This window comes from Lepisosteus oculatus, unplaced genomic scaffold, assembly GCF_040954835.1.
Source record: "Lepisosteus oculatus isolate fLepOcu1 unplaced genomic scaffold, fLepOcu1.hap2 HAP2_SCAFFOLD_39, whole genome shotgun sequence".
Taxonomy (NCBI): Eukaryota; Metazoa; Chordata; class Actinopteri; order Semionotiformes; family Lepisosteidae; genus Lepisosteus; species Lepisosteus oculatus.
In genome coordinates this window covers 424261-447710 of record NW_027167923.1, presented here as the reverse complement: position 1 = coordinate 447710, position 23450 = coordinate 424261, and the positions used below count along the sequence as shown (strand labels likewise).

General features: G+C 48.8%; 6 non-coding genes across 6 annotated transcripts; all 6 read left to right on the top strand.

The window, feature by feature from the left end:
• Window positions 1-1632: 1632 nt before the first annotated feature.
• On the top strand, window positions 1633-1705 carry trnak-cuu (transfer RNA lysine (anticodon CUU)). The gene has a single exon. It is a non-coding gene; the product is annotated as a tRNA-Lys (tRNA).
• A 4046-nt stretch (window positions 1706-5751) lies between these two features.
• On the top strand, window positions 5752-5824 carry trnak-cuu (transfer RNA lysine (anticodon CUU)). Its single transcript has one exon. It is a non-coding gene; the product is annotated as a tRNA-Lys (tRNA).
• Window positions 5825-9870: 4046 nt separating this feature from the next.
• trnak-cuu (transfer RNA lysine (anticodon CUU)) lies at window positions 9871-9943 on the top strand. Its single transcript has one exon. It is a non-coding gene; the product is annotated as a tRNA-Lys (tRNA).
• Window positions 9944-13989: 4046 nt separating this feature from the next.
• trnak-cuu (transfer RNA lysine (anticodon CUU)) lies at window positions 13990-14062 on the top strand. Its single transcript has one exon. It is a non-coding gene; the product is annotated as a tRNA-Lys (tRNA).
• Window positions 14063-18108: 4046 nt separating this feature from the next.
• Window positions 18109-18181, top strand: trnak-cuu (transfer RNA lysine (anticodon CUU)). The gene has a single exon. It is a non-coding gene; the product is annotated as a tRNA-Lys (tRNA).
• A 4046-nt stretch (window positions 18182-22227) lies between these two features.
• Window positions 22228-22300, top strand: trnak-cuu (transfer RNA lysine (anticodon CUU)). The gene has a single exon. It is a non-coding gene; the product is annotated as a tRNA-Lys (tRNA).
• Window positions 22301-23450: the final 1150 nt, after the last annotated feature.

Sequence of the window (23450 nt, the reverse complement as noted above, 5' to 3'; positions counted from 1 at the left end):
CCAGGGATGGATTGCTTGACGGCGAGCCAGGTTGCTTTTCTCCCATCAGATTCCAACCGCTAATGCTAACGCAGTGTGTGGGAGCTTACATGCTTTTCCTTTCCCGTCTTTTTCGGACGACTATTCCAAAGGGGTAACCTGAAGGTATAGGGGCCTGAAGACACGAGGCATTCTTAAACCAGCACTGGGCTGCACGGCCTTCTGTTGTGATCAGGTTATATTCGAGTCAAAAAGCCAGAGCATCCGCTTCCATCCTATGGAGCACGAGCTAAATCGGAAGAGGCAGGGGATACACCTACGCCTATCGGCGCACGTTCCCTGCGTCAGGCTGCTTCACCCATTTGCACCCGACTGGAGACGGCACTGAGCAAGCTTTTTGTCAGGAGTGGGATTCGAACCCACGCCTCCAGGGGAGACTGCGACCTGAACGCAGCGCCTTAGACCGCTCGGCCATCCTGACGCGGGCCCCCTGTCCCGGGGCGGTCTGATGAGCCACCGCGATCCCACTACGCTCCTCGAGTATCGCACTGTTATTAATACTACAGTGTGACTCCAGCATTAAAATGTTTGGAAAATGTGTCGGCTTTTATAATCCAGTGTAGAGCAGCATGTGATGATTTGTGCTACAACACCAAGCGCTCAAAGTGACGTCTGCGTTTGTCGTTGAAACTTTCAACTCTTTCATCACTTATGTAGGAAATAAAAAGAGCAGTTGTGCGCCACACGCAGAGAGGCCGTCAGCAGAGTGGCGCAGCGGAAGCGTGCTGGGCCCATAACCCAGAGGTCGATGGATCGAAACCATCCTCTGCTACGTGTGTCCTATGCACGATTCATAAGCATGCCATTGGGTTAGCAAAGTGCCTTCAAATAGTCTGCATCTCCCTTTCTTTAAATTCTGTCCTGAGTTTCTCTCTCGTGTGTGTTTGTGCAAGCTTGACACTTGCGGGACTCTTTAATCTTCACCAATACGGAGATGACCAAATGTGTCTTCGGTTGTTCTGAGGTCTTTGATAGTTTCTTTGAAAGCTTCAACTGAACCTCGAAATCGAAGCAGTTATGTTTATATTGATTTCTCGCGTTAATCATTACGAACCAGGAACAGCCAGCACACTCGGTCGCATTAGTAATTATGTCACGTCTCTACTTAGCAGAGCATTCAAAGGCCCACTGGAAGTAGTAAAGCACTAAAACACTGCAAAACTGAACTCGGGAAAATCATACTGGGAGCTCTGAGCGATGTCTGCATCCAAGCCATCCAATACGGACTCTGAAACCTTGGAATATCAACACTATGATGCGCTACCTTTTACCTGGAGCAAAACGATGGAATTAGAAGAATGCTTACCGCAGGATACAACTGTGCCGCTGTTATTTGGAGCACGGTTTTCACTTGCATGAAAACTACAGCAGAACGTAGAAGGATGATCACTGAGGAGTCCACGCGGGCATGCTGAGGAGATTGTAGGTCGTACATTTCAATGATTACTGACATTTGCGCTGCTGGAGGTACAGTAATCAACAAAGAACAGGGTGTGCTACTCTCGAATCCGGTCAGCACATGATGAAAAGCCAGGAAGTATACCTTGTCAAATTGCCGTCAACAGGGACAAGTTAACCACCAGCTCCACCGGCGCCCGGCTAGCTCAGTCGGTAGAGCATGAGACTCTTAATCTCAGGGTCGTGGGTTCGAGCCCCACGTTGGGCGGTGCCCGTCTCCTTATTAACAAAGTTTCCCGCTCATCCTTGAACCTCTTACACCTCGATGGTACCGAGCACTGCGTTTTAATGCACAGGTGTGATCAAACCGAGATGAAAAGGGCGTATCTAGCTCCTTGCCCGAGAGATAAATCAAGGGTTCCGCAGATAATCCCTTGGCTCCGGTCACCCGGACGCAGATAGGAGCTGCAGCCATCATAACTTGTATGAAAACTAAGAAGAGCTCCTGTCTATTTACAGTTTCATTTACTCTAGCGTTTCCTTAAACATTGCGTGTACGAAGGCTAAGAAATTGGAGAGCTATTCTAATACAATAACTATTAGGAATCTTTTGGGCATAACAGTTTCACTGTGATTTTGCAGGTAACACGTACGTTGGGAAAACATTTTGAACGCGATCAATAACCGCACTGGAAAAATGTGGGAAAGAAAGGGCGAAAAGCGACTCTTCAACATGTGGAAATATCTTCCTGAGCGGAGCCCTCTTCTCGAAGCTCAACACTCTGCAAGAGTCACTTCTCCCAACTTGCGCCCGCAGGTTTCCGTAGTGTGCCTGCAAAGAGCCATCCGCTTGAGACAGGTGCACCTCCCGATTTCATTGAACTAAGCTAGATGCACAATTTCTAATGCAGCCTTCATCACAATAAACAGTTCATTTCTCGAAAGCTTGTCGTAAAAAAAGGAAACAAAGAACGAAAACGTATAGCTGACAATCTTCTGAAGATGCAGATTCAGCTTTGGGGAAATGGACATTTTATGTATGCAGATGCTTTTCAAGCGCTGGTTTTAGAACGTCGCTGTGCTTCCAGCATCCTTTTCAGCCTTCTAAACTGGCTACCGAGGTGCCGATCACATTGTAAAGCGGTTGAGAGGCCGGAGCTGCTCAAACCGCTCTTGCCGTTTCCCATCAATCAAAAGCACTATGTTGTTTCTTTGTATGGAAAGCTTTTCAAGTCTGGCATCGACACGCACCTTTCCTGAAACGTCCAAAAGGTGAATGCTTCGCAAAGAAATCCAGTCTACCTTCAGGGGGCATGATGTTGAAATCGGAATGAGCCCTGGGTGGGCTTGAAGCAGCAGCTGTTCAGTTAACAGCTGCACAGAAACGCACCCCGCTTGCTTTGTATCATTCGCAAGTTTCTGGTTAAAGAGTAAAAAAGGCTGGAATTCTTCTGCCAGCCGGCAGGATTTCTTCTGCACTCACCCAGAAAAGCCAAGAATTGTATTTCATCTTTCGCAAGCTGTATTTTCCAGGAGGAGAATGAATACTTGCATTAAACTGAATCAAGCCGACAGAGACGCACAGCCGTTGTTTTTCTCCATGGGAAGTTTTTCGTTAAGGAAAAACACCGTTGTCATTTTCTTGCCAGCCGGCGGTATTTCTTGTGCAGCGATGAGCCAGATTTGTATTTCGTATTTCGCAAGTTGTGTGAATTTCTTGAAGTTGAAAGTGAATTCGCTCCAGAAAAGAAATGTCCAGTCGCATGAAAGCCGTGGCTGTTTGTTAAACCGCAGGACCTGAGCTTGCGTTCTGTTTCTCATGGCGTTCGCAAAGGCGATTCCTGCCTTTAAAACTGCTGTGACTGCGACTGAAAGTGGCGTGTGGCGCAGCTTCTAAAGTCTTGTTGACGCTCCTCGATGTTGCTTTCTCTCTGCCTAAGGAAGTTCGATTGTCGCGTCGGAACGGGGAGACCTAATCCTTCCAGCTTTAAGCCACCCTTCAGTCTTCTGAAGGGTGTCCGAGTGCTAGCATGTGATTTGGCTTTTTTTGGGGGGGAAACGGAGAGCGACATTGAAAAAGGTTACCGCCGCTGCCTCGCCCTCCGTGTTAAATGATCGCAAGCCGGCGGCGGCGGCGCTCCCTGTAGTCGTGGCCGAGCGGTTAAGGCGATGGGCTAGAAAGCCATTGGGGTCTCCCCGCGTCGGCTCGAATCCTGCCCACTACGGCGCCCTTCTCCTGTCGCTTCGGCCTGCCCAGAAAAAGGCGGAGTGCCGTTTCTCTCTTCCTGCTTCTTGTACAAACGCTAAATCGCTTGGACCTGCTGCCTTGGAAGTAATGTCTTCAACATCCACCAGTGACATTTCACAGCTGGAAGCACACAGCCACGCTTTTGGCATTGGCATGTCTTTTGCGCCCTACTTCCAGCCTTTGAAGACCTAATTATTCAAACTGAAAGAACCGGCTGAATGAGTGTTTGCAGTGCACCAGGAGGAGCAGGGACCATAGCATTGGAGGGGTGAGGATGGCGCAGATGGAAACGTTTTCATGCGCTCCTCTGGGAGGAATGAAAAGAAAAGACGAAACCGGAAACAGTAGTAGCCGCAAGAGGAAGTGTCTTCAAGCGCCAAGCAAGCGCTCCTCGTTAGTATAGTGGTGCGTATCCCCGCCTGTCACGTGGGAGACCAGGGATGGATTGCTTGACGGCGAGCCAGGTTGCTTTTCTCCCATCAGATTCCAACCGCTAATGCTAACGCAGTGTGTGGGAGCTTACATGCTTTTCCTTTCCCGTCTTTTTCGGACGACTATTCCAAAGGGGTAACCTGAAGGAATAGGGGCCTGAAGACACGAGGCATTCTTAAACCAGCACTGGGCTGCACGGCCTTCTGTTGTGATCAGGTTATATTCGAGTGAAAAAGCCAGAGCATCCGCTTCCATCCTATGGAGCACGAGCTAAATCGGAAGAGGCAGGGGATACACCTACGCCTATCGGCGCACGTTCCCTGCGTCAGGCTGCTTCACCCATTTGCACCCGACTGGAGACGGCACTGAGCAAGCTTTTTGTCAGGAGTGGGATTCGAACCCACGCCTCCAGGGGAGACTGCGACCTGAACGCAGCGCCTTAGACCGCTCGGCCATCCTGACGCGGGCCCCCTGTCCCGGGGCGGTCTGATGAGCCACCGCGATCCCACTACGCTCCTCGAGTATCGCACTGTTATTAATACTACAGTGTGACTCCAGCATTAAAATGTTTGGAAAATGTGTCGGCTTTTATAATCCAGTGTAGAGCAGCATGTGATGATTTGTGCTACAACACCAAGCGCTCAAAGTGACGTCTGCGTTTGTCGTTGAAACTTTCAACTCTTTCATCACTTATGTAGGAAATAAAAAGAGCAGTTGTGCGCCACACGCAGAGAGGCCGTCAGCAGAGTGGCGCAGCGGAAGCGTGCTGGGCCCATAACCCAGAGGTCGATGGATCGAAACCATCCTCTGCTACGTGTGTCCTATGCACGATTCATAAGCATGCCATTGGGTTAGCAAAGTGCCTTCAAATAGTCTGCATCTCCCTTTCTTTAAATTCTGTCCTGAGTTTCTCTCTCGTGTGTGTTTGTGCAAGCTTGACACTTGCGGGACTCTTTAATCTTCACCAATACGGAGATGACCAAATGTGTCTTCGGTTGTTCTGAGGTCTTTGATAGTTTCTTTGAAAGCTTCAACTGAACCTCGAAATCGAAGCAGTTATGTTTATATTGATTTCTCGCGTTAATCATTACGAACCAGGAACAGCCAGCACACTCGGTCGCATTAGTAATTATGTCACGTCTCTACTTAGCAGAGCATTCAAAGGCCCACTGGAAGTAGTAAAGCACTAAAACACTGCAAAACTGAACTCGGGAAAATCATACTGGGAGCTCTGAGCGATGTCTGCATCCAAGCCATCCAATACGGACTCTGAAACCTTGGAATATCAACACTATGATGCGCTACCTTTTACCTGGAGCAAAACGATGGAATTAGAAGAATGCTTACCGCAGGATACAACTGTGCCGCTGTTATTTGGAGCACGGTTTTCACTTGCATGAAAACTACAGCAGAACGTAGAAGGATGATCACTGAGGAGTCCACGCGGGCATGCTGAGGAGATTGTAGGTCGTACATTTCAATGATTACTGACATTTGCGCTGCTGGAGGTACAGTAATCAACAAAGAACAGGGTGTGCTACTCTCGAATCCGGTCAGCACATGATGAAAAGCCAGGAAGTATACCTTGTCAAATTGCCGTCAACAGGGACAAGTTAACCACCAGCTCCACCGGCGCCCGGCTAGCTCAGTCGGTAGAGCATGAGACTCTTAATCTCAGGGTCGTGGGTTCGAGCCCCACGTTGGGCGGTGCCCGTCTCCTTATTAACAAAGTTTCCGGCTCATCCTTGAACCTCTTACACCTCGATGGTACCGAGCACTGCGTTTTAATGCACAGGTGTGATCAAACCGAGATGAAAAGGGCGTATCTAGCTCCTTGCCCGAGAGATAAATCAAGGGTTCCGCAGATAATCCCTTGGCTCCGGTCACCCGGACGCAGATAGGAGCTGCAGCCATCATAACTTGTATGAAAACTAAGAAGAGCTCCTGTCTATTTACAGTTTCATTTACTCTAGCGTTTCCTTAAACATTGCGTGTACGAAGGCTAAGAAATTGGAGAGCTATTCTAATACAATAACTATTAGGAATCTTTTGGGCATAACAGTTTCACTGTGATTTTGCAGGTAACACGTACGTTGGGAAAACATTTTGAACGCGATCAATAACCGCACTGGAAAAATGTGGGAAAGAAAGGGCGAAAAGCGACTCTTCAACATGTGGAAATATCTTCCTGAGCGGAGCCCTCTTCTCGAAGCTCAACACTCTGCAAGAGTCACTTCTCCCAACTTGCGCCCGCAGGTTTCCGTAGTGTGCCTGCAAAGAGCCATCCGCTTGAGACAGGTGCACCTCCCGATTTCATTGAACTAAGCTAGATGCACAATTTCTAATGCAGCCTTCATCACAATAAACAGTTCATTTCTCGAAAGCTTGTCGTAAAAAAAGGAAACAAAGAACGAAAACGTATAGCTGACAATCTTCTGAAGATGCAGATTCAGCTTTGGGGAAATGGACATTTTATGTATGCAGATGCTTTTCAAGCGCTGGTTTTAGAACGTCGCTGTGCTTCCAGCATCCTTTTCAGCCTTCTAAACTGGCTACCGAGGTGCCGATCACATTGTAAAGCGGTTGAGAGGCCGGAGCTGCTCAAACCGCTCTTGCCGTTTCCCATCAATCAAAAGCACTATGTTGTTTCTTTGTATGGAAAGCTTTTCAAGTCTGGCATCGACACGCACCTTTCCTGAAACGTCCAAAAGGTGAATGCTTCGCAAAGAAATCCAGTCTACCTTCAGGGGGCATGATGTTGAAATCGGAATGAGCCCTGGGTGGGCTTGAAGCAGCAGCTGTTCAGTTAACAGCTGCACAGAAACGCACCCCGCTTGCTTTGTATCATTCGCAAGTTTCTGGTTAAAGAGTAAAAAAGGCTGGAATTCTTCTGCCAGCCGGCAGGATTTCTTCTGCACTCACCCAGAAAAGCCAAGAATTGTATTTCATCTTTCGCAAGCTGTATTTTCCAGGAGGAGAATGAATACTTGCATTAAACTGAATCAAGCCGACAGAGACGCACAGCCGTTGTTTTTCTCCATGGGAAGTTTTTCGTTAAGGAAAAACACCGTTGTCATTTTCTTGCCAGCCGGCGGTATTTCTTGTGCAGCGATGAGCCAGATTTGTATTTCGTATTTCGCAAGTTGTGTGAATTTCTTGAAGTTGAAAGTGAATTCGCTCCAGAAAAGAAATGTCCAGTCGCATGAAAGCCGTGGCTGTTTGTTAAACCGCAGGACCTGAGCTTGCGTTCTGTTTCTCATGGCGTTCGCAAAGGCGATTCCTGCCTTTAAAACTGCTGTGACTGCGACTGAAAGTGGCGTGTGGCGCAGCTTCTAAAGTCTTGTTGACGCTCCTCGATGTTGCTTTCTCTCTGCCTAAGGAAGTTCGATTGTCGCGTCGGAACGGGGAGACCTAATCCTTCCAGCTTTAAGCCACCCTTCAGTCTTCTGAAGGGTGTCCGAGTGCTAGCATGTGATTTGGCTTTTTTTGGGGGGGAAACGGAGAGCGACATTGAAAAAGGTTACCGCCGCTGCCTCGCCCTCCGTGTTAAATGATCGCAAGCCGGCGGCGGCGGCGCTCCCTGTAGTCGTGGCCGAGCGGTTAAGGCGATGGGCTAGAAAGCCATTGGGGTCTCCCCGCGTCGGCTCGAATCCTGCCCACTACGGCGCCCTTCTCCTGTCGCTTCGGCCTGCCCAGAAAAAGGCGGAGTGCCGTTTCTCTCTTCCTGCTTCTTGTACAAACGCTAAATCGCTTGGACCTGCTGCCTTGGAAGTAATGTCTTCAACATCCACCAGTGACATTTCACAGCTGGAAGCACACAGCCACGCTTTTGGCATTGGCATGTCTTTTGCGCCCTACTTCCAGCCTTTGAAGACCTAATTATTCAAACTGAAAGAACCGGCTGAATGAGTGTTTGCAGTGCACCAGGAGGAGCAGGGACCATAGCATTGGAGGGGTGAGGATGGCGCAGATGGAAACGTTTTCATGCGCTCCTCTGGGAGGAATGAAAAGAAAAGACGAAACCGGAAACAGTAGTAGCCGCAAGAGGAAGTGTCTTCAAGCGCCAAGCAAGCGCTCCTCGTTAGTATAGTGGTGCGTATCCCCGCCTGTCACGTGGGAGACCAGGGATGGATTGCTTGACGGCGAGCCAGGTTGCTTTTCTCCCATCAGATTCCAACCGCTAATGCTAACGCAGTGTGTGGGAGCTTACATGCTTTTCCTTTCCCGTCTTTTTCGGACGACTATTCCAAAGGGGTAACCTGAAGGAATAGGGGCCTGAAGACACGAGGCATTCTTAAACCAGCACTGGGCTGCACGGCCTTCTGTTGTGATCAGGTTATATTCGAGTCAAAAAGCCAGAGCATCCGCTTCCATCCTATGGAGCACGAGCTAAATCGGAAGAGGCAGGGGATACACCTACGCCTATCGGCGCACGTTCCCTGCGTCAGGCTGCTTCACCCATTTGCACCCGACTGGAGACGGCACTGAGCAAGCTTTTTGTCAGGAGTGGGATTCGAACCCACGCCTCCAGGGGAGACTGCGACCTGAACGCAGCGCCTTAGACCGCTCGGCCATCCTGACGCGGGCCCCCTGTCCCGGGGCGGTCTGATGAGCCACCGCGATCCCACTACGCTCCTCGAGTATCGCACTGTTATTAATACTACAGTGTGACTCCAGCATTAAAATGTTTGGAAAATGTGTCGGCTTTTATAATCCAGTGTAGAGCAGCATGTGATGATTTGTGCTACAACACCAAGCGCTCAAAGTGACGTCTGCGTTTGTCGTTGAAACTTTCAACTCTTTCATCACTTATGTAGGAAATAAAAAGAGCAGTTGTGCGCCACACGCAGAGAGGCCGTCAGCAGAGTGGCGCAGCGGAAGCGTGCTGGGCCCATAACCCAGAGGTCGATGGATCGAAACCATCCTCTGCTACGTGTGTCCTATGCACGATTCATAAGCATGCCATTGGGTTAGCAAAGTGCCTTCAAATAGTCTGCATCTCCCTTTCTTTAAATTCTGTCCTGAGTTTCTCTCTCGTGTGTGTTTGTGCAAGCTTGACACTTGCGGGACTCTTTAATCTTCACCAATACGGAGATGACCAAATGTGTCTTCGGTTGTTCTGAGGTCTTTGATAGTTTCTTTGAAAGCTTCAACTGAACCTCGAAATCGAAGCAGTTATGTTTATATTGATTTCTCGCGTTAATCATTACGAACCAGGAACAGCCAGCACACTCGGTCGCATTAGTAATTATGTCACGTCTCTACTTAGCAGAGCATTCAAAGGCCCACTGGAAGTAGTAAAGCACTAAAACACTGCAAAACTGAACTCGGGAAAATCATACTGGGAGCTCTGAGCGATGTCTGCATCCAAGCCATCCAATACGGACTCTGAAACCTTGGAATATCAACACTATGATGCGCTACCTTTTACCTGGAGCAAAACGATGGAATTAGAAGAATGCTTACCGCAGGATACAACTGTGCCGCTGTTATTTGGAGCACGGTTTTCACTTGCATGAAAACTACAGCAGAACGTAGAAGGATGATCACTGAGGAGTCCACGCGGGCATGCTGAGGAGATTGTAGGTCGTACATTTCAATGATTACTGACATTTGCGCTGCTGGAGGTACAGTAATCAACAAAGAACAGGGTGTGCTACTCTCGAATCCGGTCAGCACATGATGAAAAGCCAGGAAGTATACCTTGTCAAATTGCCGTCAACAGGGACAAGTTAACCACCAGCTCCACCGGCGCCCGGCTAGCTCAGTCGGTAGAGCATGAGACTCTTAATCTCAGGGTCGTGGGTTCGAGCCCCACGTTGGGCGGTGCCCGTCTCCTTATTAACAAAGTTTCCCGCTCATCCTTGAACCTCTTACACCTCGATGGTACCGAGCACTGCGTTTTAATGCACAGGTGTGATCAAACCGAGATGAAAAGGGCGTATCTAGCTCCTTGCCCGAGAGATAAATCAAGGGTTCCGCAGATAATCCCTTGGCTCCGGTCACCCGGACGCAGATAGGAGCTGCAGCCATCATAACTTGTATGAAAACTAAGAAGAGCTCCTGTCTATTTACAGTTTCATTTACTCTAGCGTTTCCTTAAACATTGCGTGTACGAAGGCTAAGAAATTGGAGAGCTATTCTAATACAATAACTATTAGGAATCTTTTGGGCATAACAGTTTCACTGTGATTTTGCAGGTAACACGTACGTTGGGAAAACATTTTGAACGCGATCAATAACCGCACTGGAAAAATGTGGGAAAGAAAGGGCGAAAAGCGACTCTTCAACATGTGGAAATATCTTCCTGAGCGGAGCCCTCTTCTCGAAGCTCAACACTCTGCAAGAGTCACTTCTCCCAACTTGCGCCCGCAGGTTTCCGTAGTGTGCCTGCAAAGAGCCATCCGCTTGAGACAGGTGCACCTCCCGATTTCATTGAACTAAGCTAGATGCACAATTTCTAATGCAGCCTTCATCACAATAAACAGTTCATTTCTCGAAAGCTTGTCGTAAAAAAAGGAAACAAAGAACGAAAACGTATAGCTGACAATCTTCTGAAGATGCAGATTCAGCTTTGGGGAAATGGACATTTTATGTATGCAGATGCTTTTCAAGCGCTGGTTTTAGAACGTCGCTGTGCTTCCAGCATCCTTTTCAGCCTTCTAAACTGGCTACCGAGGTGCCGATCACATTGTAAAGCGGTTGAGAGGCCGGAGCTGCTCAAACCGCTCTTGCCGTTTCCCATCAATCAAAAGCACTATGTTGTTTCTTTGTATGGAAAGCTTTTCAAGTCTGGCATCGACACGCACCTTTCCTGAAACGTCCAAAAGGTGAATGCTTCGCAAAGAAATCCAGTCTACCTTCAGGGGGCATGATGTTGAAATCGGAATGAGCCCTGGGTGGGCTTGAAGCAGCAGCTGTTCAGTTAACAGCTGCACAGAAACGCACCCCGCTTGCTTTGTATCATTCGCAAGTTTCTGGTTAAAGAGTAAAAAAGGCTGGAATTCTTCTGCCAGCCGGCAGGATTTCTTCTGCACTCACCCAGAAAAGCCAAGAATTGTATTTCATCTTTCGCAAGCTGTATTTTCCAGGAGGAGAATGAATACTTGCATTAAACTGAATCAAGCCGACAGAGACGCACAGCCGTTGTTTTTCTCCATGGGAAGTTTTTCGTTAAGGAAAAACACCGTTGTCATTTTCTTGCCAGCCGGCGGTATTTCTTGTGCAGCGATGAGCCAGATTTGTATTTCGTATTTCGCAAGTTGTGTGAATTTCTTGAAGTTGAAAGTGAATTCGCTCCAGAAAAGAAATGTCCAGTCGCATGAAAGCCGTGGCTGTTTGTTAAACCGCAGGACCTGAGCTTGCGTTCTGTTTCTCATGGCGTTCGCAAAGGCGATTCCTGCCTTTAAAACTGCTGTGTCTGCGACTGAAAGTGGCGTGTGGCGCAGCTTCTAAAGTCTTGTTGACGCTCCTCGATGTTGCTTTCTCTCTGCCTAAGGAAGTTCGATTGTCGCGTCGGAACGGGGAGACCTAATCCTTCCAGCTTTAAGCCACCCTTCAGTCTTCTGAAGGGTGTCCGAGTGCTAGCATGTGATTTGGCTTTTTTTGGGGGGGAAACGGAGAGCGACATTGAAAAAGGTTACCGCCGCTGCCTCGCCCTCCGTGTTAAATGATCGCAAGCCGGCGGCGGCGGCGCTCCCTGTAGTCGTGGCCGAGCGGTTAAGGCGATGGGCTAGAAAGCCATTGGGGTCTCCCCGCGTCGGCTCGAATCCTGCCCACTACGGCGCCCTTCTCCTGTCGCTTCGGCCTGCCCAGAAAAAGGCGGAGTGCCGTTTCTCTCTTCCTGCTTCTTGTACAAACGCTAAATCGCTTGGACCTGCTGCCTTGGAAGTAATGTCTTCAACATCCACCAGTGACATTTCACAGCTGGAAGCACACAGCCACGCTTTTGGCATTGGCATGTCTTTTGCGCCCTACTTCCAGCCTTTGAAGACCTAATTATTCAAACTGAAAGAACCGGCTGAATGAGTGTTTGCAGTGCACCAGGAGGAGCAGGGACCATAGCATTGGAGGGGTGAGGATGGCGCAGATGGAAACGTTTTCATGCGCTCCTCTGGGAGGAATGAAAAGAAAAGACGAAACCAGAAACAGTAGTAGCCGCAAGAGGAAGTGTCTTCAAGCGCCAAGCAAGCGCTCCTCGTTAGTATAGTGGTGCGTATCCCCGCCTGTCACGTGGGAGACCAGGGATGGATTGCTTGACGGCGAGCCAGGTTGCTTTTCTCCCATCAGATTCCAACCGCTAATGCTAACGCAGTGTGTGGGAGCTTACATGCTTTTCCTTTCCCGTCTTTTTCGGACGACTATTCCAAAGGGGTAACCTGAAGGTATAGGGGCCTGAAGACACGAGGCATTCTTAAACCAGCACTGGGCTGCACGGCCTTCTGTTGTGATCAGGTTATATTCGAGTCAAAAAGCCAGAGCATCCGCTTCCATCCTATGGAGCACGAGCTAAATCGGAAGAGGCAGGGGATACACCTACGCCTATCGGCGCACGTTCCCTGCGTCAGGCTGCTTCACCCATTTGCACCCGACTGGAGACGGCACTGAGCAAGCTTTTTGTCAGGAGTGGGATTCGAACCCACGCCTCCAGGGGAGACTGCGACCTGAACGCAGCGCCTTAGACCGCTCGGCCATCCTGACGCGGGCCCCCTGTCCCGGGGCGGTCTGATGAGCCACCGCGATCCCACTACGCTCCTCGAGTATCGCACTGTTATTAATACTACAGTGTGACTCCAGCATTAAAATGTTTGGAAAATGTGTCGGCTTTTATAATCCAGTGTAGAGCAGCATGTGATGATTTGTGCTACAACACCAAGCGCTCAAAGTGACGTCTGCGTTTGTCGTTGAAACTTTCAACTCTTTCATCACTTATGTAGGAAATAAAAAGAGCAGTTGTGCGCCACACGCAGAGAGGCCGTCAGCAGAGTGGCGCAGCGGAAGCGTGCTGGGCCCATAACCCAGAGGTCGATGGATCGAAACCATCCTCTGCTACGTGTGTCCTATGCACGATTCATAAGCATGCCATTGGGTTAGCAAAGTGCCTTCAAATAGTCTGCATCTCCCTTTCTTTAAATTCTGTCCTGAGTTTCTCTCTCGTGTGTGTTTGTGCAAGCTTGACACTTGCGGGACTCTTTAATCTTCACCAATACGGAGATGACCAAATGTGTCTTCGGTTGTTCTGAGGTCTTTGATAGTTTCTTTGAAAGCTTCAACTGAACCTCGAAATCGAAGCAGTTATGTTTATATTGATTTCTCGCGTTAATCATTACGAACCAGGAACAGCCAGCACACTCGGTCGCATTAGTAATTATGTCACGTCTCTACTTAGCAGAGCATTCAAAGGCCCACTGGAAGTAGTAAAGCACTAAAACACTGCAAAACTGAACTCGGGAAAATCATACTGGGAGCTCTGAGCGATGTCTGCATCCAAGCCATCCAATACGGACTCTGAAACCTTGGAATATCAACACTATGATGCGCTACCTTTTACCTGGAGCAAAACGATGGAATTAGAAGAATGCTTACCGCAGGATACAACTGTGCCGCTGTTATTTGGAGCACGGTTTTCACTTGCATGAAAACTACAGCAGAACGTAGAAGGATGATCACTGAGGAGTCCACGCGGGCATGCTGAGGAGATTGTAGGTCGTACATTTCAATGATTACTGACATTTGCGCTGCTGGAGGTACAGTAATCAACAAAGAACAGGGTGTGCTACTCTCGAATCCGGTCAGCACATGATGAAAAGCCAGGAAGTATACCTTGTCAAATTGCCGTCAACAGGGACAAGTTAACCACCAGCTCCACCGGCGCCCGGCTAGCTCAGTCGGTAGAGCATGAGACTCTTAATCTCAGGGTCGTGGGTTCGAGCCCCACGTTGGGCGGTGCCCGTCTCCTTATTAACAAAGTTTCCCGCTCATCCTTGAACCTCTTACACCTCGATGGTACCGAGCACTGCGTTTTAATGCACAGGTGTGATCAAACCGAGATGAAAAGGGCGTATCTAGCTCCTTGCCCGAGAGATAAATCAAGGGTTCCGCAGATAATCCCTTGGCTCCGGTCACCCGGACGCAGATAGGAGCTGCAGCCATCATAACTTGTATGAAAACTAAGAAGAGCTCCTGTCTATTTACAGTTTCATTTACTCTAGCGTTTCCTTAAACATTGCGTGTACGAAGGCTAAGAAATTGGAGAGCTATTCTAATACAATAACTATTAGGAATCTTTTGGGCATAACAGTTTCACTGTGATTTTGCAGGTAACACGTACGTTGGGAAAACATTTTGAACGCGATCAATAACCGCACTGGAAAAATGTGGGAAAGAAAGGGCGAAAAGCGACTCTTCAACATGTGGAAATATCTTCCTGAGCGGAGCCCTCTTCTCGAAGCTCAACACTCTGCAAGAGTCACTTCTCCCAACTTGCGCCCGCAGGTTTCCGTAGTGTGCCTGCAAAGAGCCATCCGCTTGAGACAGGTGCACCTCCCGATTTCATTGAACTAAGCTAGATGCACAATTTCTAATGCAGCCTTCATCACAATAAACAGTTCATTTCTCGAAAGCTTGTCGTAAAAAAAGGAAACAAAGAACGAAAACGTATAGCTGACAATCTTCTGAAGATGCAGATTCAGCTTTGGGGAAATGGACATTTTATGTATGCAGATGCTTTTCAAGCGCTGGTTTTAGAACGTCGCTGTGCTTCCAGCATCCTTTTCAGCCTTCTAAACTGGCTACCGAGGTGCCGATCACATTGTAAAGCGGTTGAGAGGCCGGAGCTGCTCAAACCGCTCTTGCCGTTTCCCATCAATCAAAAGCACTATGTTGTTTCTTTGTATGGAAAGCTTTTCAAGTCTGGCATCGACACGCACCTTTCCTGAAACGTCCAAAAGGTGAATGCTTCGCAAAGAAATCCAGTCTACCTTCAGGGGGCATGATGTTGAAATCGGAATGAGCCCTGGGTGGGCTTGAAGCAGCAGCTGTTCAGTTAACAGCTGCACAGAAACGCACCCCGCTTGCTTTGTATCATTCGCAAGTTTCTGGTTAAAGAGTAAAAAAGGCTGGAATTCTTCTGCCAGCCGGCAGGATTTCTTCTGCACTCACCCAGAAAAGCCAAGAATTGTATTTCATCTTTCGCAAGCTGTATTTTCCAGGAGGAGAATGAATACTTGCATTAAACTGAATCAAGCCGACAGAGACGCACAGCCGTTGTTTTTCTCCATGGGAAGTTTTTCGTTAAGGAAAAACACCGTTGTCATTTTCTTGCCAGCCGGCGGTATTTCTTGTGCAGCGATGAGCCAGATTTGTATTTCGTATTTCGCAAGTTGTGTGAATTTCTTGAAGTTGAAAGTGAATTCGCTCCAGAAAAGAAATGTCCAGTCGCATGAAAGCCGTGGCTGTTTGTTAAACCGCAGGACCTGAGCTTGCGTTCTGTTTCTCATGGCGTTCGCAAAGGCGATTCCTGCCTTTAAAACTGCTGTGACTGCGACTGAAAGTGGCGTGTGGCGCAGCTTCTAAAGTCTTGTTGACGCTCCTCGATGTTGCTTTCTCTCTGCCTAAGGAAGTTCGATTGTCGCGTCGGAACGGGGAGACCTAATCCTTCCAGCTTTAAGCCACCCTTCAGTCTTCTGAAGGGTGTCCGAGTGCTAGCATGTGATTTGGCTTTTTTTGGGGGGGAAACGGAGAGCGACATTGAAAAAGGTTACCGCCGCTGCCTCGCCCTCCGTGTTAAATGATCGCAAGCCGGCGGCGGCGGCGCTCCCTGTAGTCGTGGCCGAGCGGTTAAGGCGATGGGCTAGAAAGCCATTGGGGTCTCCCCGCGTCGGCTCGAATCCTGCCCACTACGGCGCCCTTCTCCTGTCGCTTCGGCCTGCCCAGAAAAAGGCGGAGTGCCGTTTCTCTCTTCCTGCTTCTTGTACAAACGCTAAATCGCTTGGACCTGCTGCCTTGGAAGTAATGTCTTCAACATCCACCAGTGACATTTCACAGCTGGAAGCACACAGCCACGCTTTTGGCATTGGCATGTCTTTTGCGCCCTACTTCCAGCCTTTGAAGACCTAATTATTCAAACTGAAAGAACCGGCTGAATGAGTGTTTGCAGTGCACCAGGAGGAGCAGGGACCATAGCATTGGAGGGGTGAGGATGGCGCAGATGGAAACGTTTTCATGCGCTCCTCTGGGAGGAATGAAAAGAAAAGACGAAACCAGAAACAGTAGTAGCCGCAAGAGGAAGTGTCTTCAAGCGCCAAGCAAGCGCTCCTCGTTAGTATAGTGGTGCGTATCCCCGCCTGTCACGTGGGAGACCAGGGATGGATTGCTTGACGGCGAGCCAGGTTGCTTTTCTCCCATCAGATTCCAACCGCTAATGCTAACGCAGTGTGTGGGAGCTTACATGCTTTTCCTTTCCCGTCTTTTTCGGACGACTATTCCAAAGGGGTAACCTGAAGGTATAGGGGCCTGAAGACACGAGGCATTCTTAAACCAGCACTGGGCTGCACGGCCTTCTGTTGTGATCAGGTTATATTCGAGTCAAAAAGCCAGAGCATCCGCTTCCATCCTATGGAGCACGAGCTAAATCGGAAGAGGCAGGGGATACACCTACGCCTATCGGCGCACGTTCCCTGCGTCAGGCTGCTTCACCCATTTGCACCCGACTGGAGACGGCACTGAGCAAGCTTTTTGTCAGGAGTGGGATTCGAACCCACGCCTCCAGGGGAGACTGCGACCTGAACGCAGCGCCTTAGACCGCTCGGCCATCCTGACGCGGGCCCCCTGTCCCGGGGCGGTCTGATGAGCCACCGCGATCCCACTACGCTCCTCGAGTATCGCACTGTTATTAATACTACAGTGTGACTCCAGCATTAAAATGTTTGGAAAATGTGTCGGCTTTTATAATCCAGTGTAGAGCAGCATGTGATGATTTGTGCTACAACACCAAGCGCTCAAAGTGACGTCTGCGTTTGTCGTTGAAACTTTCAACTCTTTCATCACTTATGTAGGAAATAAAAAGAGCAGTTGTGCGCCACACGCAGAGAGGCCGTCAGCAGAGTGGCGCAGCGGAAGCGTGCTGGGCCCATAACCCAGAGGTCGATGGATCGAAACCATCCTCTGCTACGTGTGTCCTATGCACGATTCATAAGCATGCCATTGGGTTAGCAAAGTGCCTTCAAATAGTCTGCATCTCCCTTTCTTTAAATTCTGTCCTGAGTTTCTCTCTCGTGTGTGTTTGTGCAAGCTTGACACTTGCGGGACTCTTTAATCTTCACCAATACGGAGATGACCAAATGTGTCTTCGGTTGTTCTGAGGTCTTTGATAGTTTCTTTGAAAGCTTCAACTGAACCTCGAAATCGAAGCAGTTATGTTTATATTGATTTCTCGCGTTAATCATTACGAACCAGGAACAGCCAGCACACTCGGTCGCATTAGTAATTATGTCACGTCTCTACTTAGCAGAGCATTCAAAGGCCCACTGGAAGTAGTAAAGCACTAAAACACTGCAAAACTGAACTCGGGAAAATCATACTGGGAGCTCTGAGCGATGTCTGCATCCAAGCCATCCAATACGGACTCTGAAACCTTGGAATATCAACACTATGATGCGCTACCTTTTACCTGGAGCAAAACGATGGAATTAGAAGAATGCTTACCGCAGGATACAACTGTGCCGCTGTTATTTGGAGCACGGTTTTCACTTGCATGAAAACTACAGCAGAACGTAGAAGGATGATCACTGAGGAGTCCACGCGGGCATGCTGAGGAGATTGTAGGTCGTACATTTCAATGATTACTGACATTTGTGCTGCTGGAGGTACAGTAATCAACAAAGAACAGGGTGTGCTACTCTCGAATCCGGTCAGCACATGATGAAAAGCCAGGAAGTATACCTTGTCAAATTGCCGTCAACAGGGACAAGTTAACCACCAGCTCCACCGGCGCCCGGCTAGCTCAGTCGGTAGAGCATGAGACTCTTAATCTCAGGGTCGTGGGTTCGAGCCCCACGTTGGGCGGTGCCCGTCTCCTTATTAACAAAGTTTCCCGCTCATCCTTGAACCTCTTACACCTCGATGGTACCGAGCACTGCGTTTTAATGCACAGGTGTGATCAAACCGAGATGAAAAGGGCGTATCTAGCTCCTTGCCCGAGAGATAAATCAAGGGTTCCGCAGATAATCCCTTGGCTCCGGTCACCCGGACGCAGATAGGAGCTGCAGCCATCATAACTTGTATGAAAACTAAGAAGAGCTCCTGTCTATTTACAGTTTCATTTACTCTAGCGTTTCCTTAAACATTGCGTGTACGAAGGCTAAGAAATTGGAGAGCTATTCTAATACAATAACTATTAGGAATCTTTTGGGCATAACAGTTTCACTGTGATTTTGCAGGTAACACGTACGTTGGGAAAACATTTTGAACGCGATCAATAACCGCACTGGAAAAATGTGGGAAAGAAAGGGCGAAAAGCGACTCTTCAACATGTGGAAATATCTTCCTGAGCGGAGCCCTCTTCTCGAAGCTCAACACTCTGCAAGAGTCACTTCTCCCAACTTGCGCCCGCAGGTTTCCGTAGTGTGCCTGCAAAGAGCCATCCGCTTGAGACAGGTGCACCTCCCGATTTCATTGAACTAAGCTAGATGCACAATTTCTAATGCAGCCTTCATCACAATAAACAGTTCATTTCTCGAAAGCTTGTCGTAAAAAAAGGAAACAAAGAACGAAAACGTATAGCTGACAATCTTCTGAAGATGCAGATTCAGCTTTGGGGAAATGGACATTTTATGTATGCAGATGCTTTTCAAGCGCTGGTTTTAGAACGTCGCTGTGCTTCCAGCATCCTTTTCAGCCTTCTAAACTGGCTACCGAGGTGCCGATCACATTGTAAAGCGGTTGAGAGGCCGGAGCTGCTCAAACCGCTCTTGCCGTTTCCCATCAATCAAAAGCACTATGTTGTTTCTTTGTATGGAAAGCTTTTCAAGTCTGGCATCGACACGCACCTTTCCTGAAACGTCCAAAAGGTGAATGCTTCGCAAAGAAATCCAGTCTACCTTCAGGGGGCATGATGTTGAAATCGGAATGAGCCCTGGGTGGGCTTGAAGCAGCAGCTGTTCAGTTAACAGCTGCACAGAAACGCACCCCGCTTGCTTTGTATCATTCGCAAGTTTCTGGTTAAAGAGTAAAAAAGGCTGGAATTCTTCTGCCAGCCGGCAGGATTTCTTCTGCACTCACCCAGAAAAGCCAAGAATTGTATTTCATCTTTCGCAAGCTGTATTTTCCAGGAGGAGAATGAATACTTGCATTAAACTGAATCAAGCCGACAGAGACGCACAGCCGTTGTTTTTCTCCATGGGAAGTTTTTCGTTAAGGAAAAACACCGTTGTCATTTTCTTGCCAGCCGGCGGTATTTCTTGTGCAGCGATGAGCCAGATTTGTATTTCGTATTTCGCAAGTTGTGTGAATTTCTTGAAGTTGAAAGTGAATTCGCTCCAGAAAAGAAATGTCCAGTCGCATGAAAGCCGTGGCTGTTTGTTAAACCGCAGGACCTGAGCTTGCGTTCTGTTTCTCATGGCGTTCGCAAAGGCGATTCCTGCCTTTAAAACTGCTGTGACTGCGACTGAAAGTGGCGTGTGGCGCAGCTTCTAAAGTCTTGTTGACGCTCCTCGATGTTGCTTTCTCTCTGCCTAAGGAAGTTCGATTGTCGCGTCGGAACGGGGAGACCTAATCCTTCCAGCTTTAAGCCACCCTTCAGTCTTCTGAAGGGTGTCCGAGTGCTAGCATGTGATTTGGCTTTTTTTGGGGGGGAAACGGAGAGCGACATTGAAAAAGGTTACCGCCGCTGCCTCGCCCTCCGTGTTAAATGATCGCAAGCCGGCGGCGGCGGCGCTCCCTGTAGTCGTGGCCGAGCGGTTAAGGCGATGGGCTAGAAAGCCATTGGGGTCTCCCCGCGTCGGCTCGAATCCTGCCCACTACGGCGCCCTTCTCCTGTCGCTTCGGCCTGCCCAGAAAAAGGCGGAGTGCCGTTTCTCTCTTCCTGCTTCTTGTACAAACGCTAAATCGCTTGGACCTGCTGCCTTGGAAGTAATGTCTTCAACATCCACCAGTGACATTTCACAGCTGGAAGCACACAGCCACGCTTTTGGCATTGGCATGTCTTTTGCGCCCTACTTCCAGCCTTTGAAGACCTAATTATTCAAACTGAAAGAACCGGCTGAATGAGTGTTTGCAGTGCACCAGGAGGAGCAGGGACCATAGCATTGGAGGGGTGAGGATGGCGCAGATGGAAACGTTTTCATGCGCTCCTCTGGGAGGAATGAAAAGAAAAGACGAAACCAGAAACAGTAGTAGCCGCAAGAGGAAGTGTCTTCAAGCGCCAAGCAAGCGCTCCTCGTTAGTATAGTGGTGCGTATCCCCGCCTGTCACGTGGGAGACCAGGGATGGATTGCTTGACGGCGAGCCAGGTTGCTTTTCTCCCATCAGATTCCAACCGCTAATGCTAACGCAGTGTGTGGGAGCTTACATGCTTTTCCTTTCCCGTCTTTTTCGGACGACTATTCCAAAGGGGTAACCTGAAGGTATAGGGGCCTGAAGACACGAGGCATTCTTAAACCAGCACTGGGCTGCACGGCCTTCTGTTGTGATCAGGTTATATTCGAGTCAAAAAGCCAGAGCATCCGCTTCCATCCTATGGAGCACGAGCTAAATCGGAAGAGGCAGGGGATACACCTACGCCTATCGGCGCACGTTCCCTGCGTCAGGCTGCTTCACCCATTTGCACCCGACTGGAGACGGCACTGAGCAAGCTTTTTGTCAGGAGTGGGATTCGAACCCACGCCTCCAGGGGAGACTGCGACCTGAACGCAGCGCCTTAGACCGCTCGGCCATCCTGACGCGGGCCCCCTGTCCCGGGGCGGTCTGATGAGCCACCGCGATCCCACTACGCTCCTCGAGTATCGCACTGTTATTAATACTACAGTGTGACTCCAGCATTAAAATGTTTGGAAAATGTGTCGGCTTTTATAATCCAGTGTAGAGCAGCATGTGATGATTTGTGCTACAACACCAAGCGCTCAAAGTGACGTCTGCGTTTGTCGTTGAAACTTTCAACTCTTTCATCACTTATGTAGGAAATAAAAAGAGCAGTTGTGCGCCACACGCAGAGAGGCCGTCAGCAGAGTGGCGCAGCGGAAGCGTGCTGGGCCCATAACCCAGAGGTCGATGGATCGAAACCATCCTCTGCTACGTGTGTCCTATGCACGATTCATAAGCATGCCATTGGGTTAGCAAAGTGCCTTCAAATAGTCTGCATCTCCCTTTCTTTAAATTCTGTCCTGAGTTTCTCTCTCGTGTGTGTTTGTGCAAGCTTGACACTTGCGGGACTCTTTAATCTTCACCAATACGGAGATGACCAAATGTGTCTTCGGTTGTTCTGAGGTCTTTGATAGTTTCTTTGAAAGCTTCAACTGAACCTCGAAATCGAAGCAGTTATGTTTATATTGATTTCTCGCGTTAATCATTACGAACCAGGAACAGCCAGCACACTCGGTCGCATTAGTAATTATGTCACGTCTCTACTTAGCAGAGCATTCAAAGGCCCACTGGAAGTAGTAAAGCACTAAAACACTGCAAAACTGAACTCGGGAAAATCATACTGGGAGCTCTGAGCGATGTCTGCATCCAAGCCATCCAATACGGACTCTGAAACCTTGGAATATCAACACTATGATGCGCTACCTTTTACCTGGAGCAAAACGATGGAATTAGAAGAATGCTTACCGCAGGATACAACTGTGCCGCTGTTATTTGGAGCACGGTTTTCACTTGCATGAAAACTACAGCAGAACGTAGAAGGATGATCACTGAGGAGTCCACGCGGGCATGCTGAGGAGATTGTAGGTCGTACATTTCAATGATTACTGACATTTGCGCTGCTGGAGGTACAGTAATCAACAAAGAACAGGGTGTGCTACTCTCGAATCCGGTCAGCACATGATGAAAAGCCAGGAAGTATACCTTGTCAAATTGCCGTCAACAGGGACAAGTTAACCACCAGCTCCACCGGCGCCCGGCTAGCTCAGTCGGTAGAGCATGAGACTCTTAATCTCAGGGTCGTGGGTTCGAGCCCCACGTTGGGCGGTGCCCGTCTCCTTATTAACAAAGTTTCCCGCTCATCCTTGAACCTCTTACACCTCGATGGTACCGAGCACTGCGTTTTAATGCACAGGTGTGATCAAACCGAGATGAAAAGGGCGTATCTAGCTCCTTGCCCGAGAGATAAATCAAGGGTTCCGCAGATAATCCCTTGGCTCCGGTCACCCGGACGCAGATAGGAGCTGCAGCCATCATAACTTGTATGAAAACTAAGAAGAGCTCCTGTCTATTTACAGTTTCATTTACTCTAGCGTTTCCTTAAACATTGCGTGTACGAAGGCTAAGAAATTGGAGAGCTATTCTAATACAATAACTATTAGGAATCTTTTGGGCATAACAGTTTCACTGTGATTTTGCAGGTAACACGTACGTTGGGAAAACATTTTGAACGCGATCAATAACCGCACTGGAAAAATGTGGGAAAGAAAGGGCGAAAAGCGACTCTTCAACATGTGGAAATATCTTCCTGAGCGGAGCCCTCTTCTCGAAGCTCAACACTCTGCAAGAGTCACTTCTCCCAACTTGCGCCCGCAGGTTTCCGTAGTGTGCCTGCAAAGAGCCATCCGCTTGAGACAGGTGCACCTCCCGATTTCATTGAACTAAGCTAGATGCACAATTTCTAATGCAGCCTTCATCACAATAAACAGTTCATTTCTCGAAAGCTTGTCGTAAAAAAAGGAAACAAAGAACGAAAACGTATAGCTGACAATCTTCTGAAGATGCAGATTCAGCTTTGGGGAAATGGACATTTTATGTATGCAGATGCTTTTCAAGCGCTGGTTTTAGAACGTCGCTGTGCTTCCAGCATCCTTTTCAGCCTTCTAAACTGGCTACCGAGGTGCCGATCACATTGTAAAGCGGTTGAGAGGCCGGAGCTGCTCAAACCGCTCTTGCCGTTTCCCATCAATCAAAAGCACTATGTTGTTTCTTTGTATGGAAAGCTTTTCAAGTCTGGCATCGACACGCACCTTTCCTGAAACGTCCAAAAGGTGAATGCTTCGCAAAGAAATCCAGTCTACCTTCAGGGGGCATGATGTTGAAATCGGAATGAGCCCTGGGTGGGCTTGAAGCAGCAGCTGTTCAGTTAACAGCTGCACAGAAACGCACCCCGCTTGCTTTGTATCATTCGCAAGTT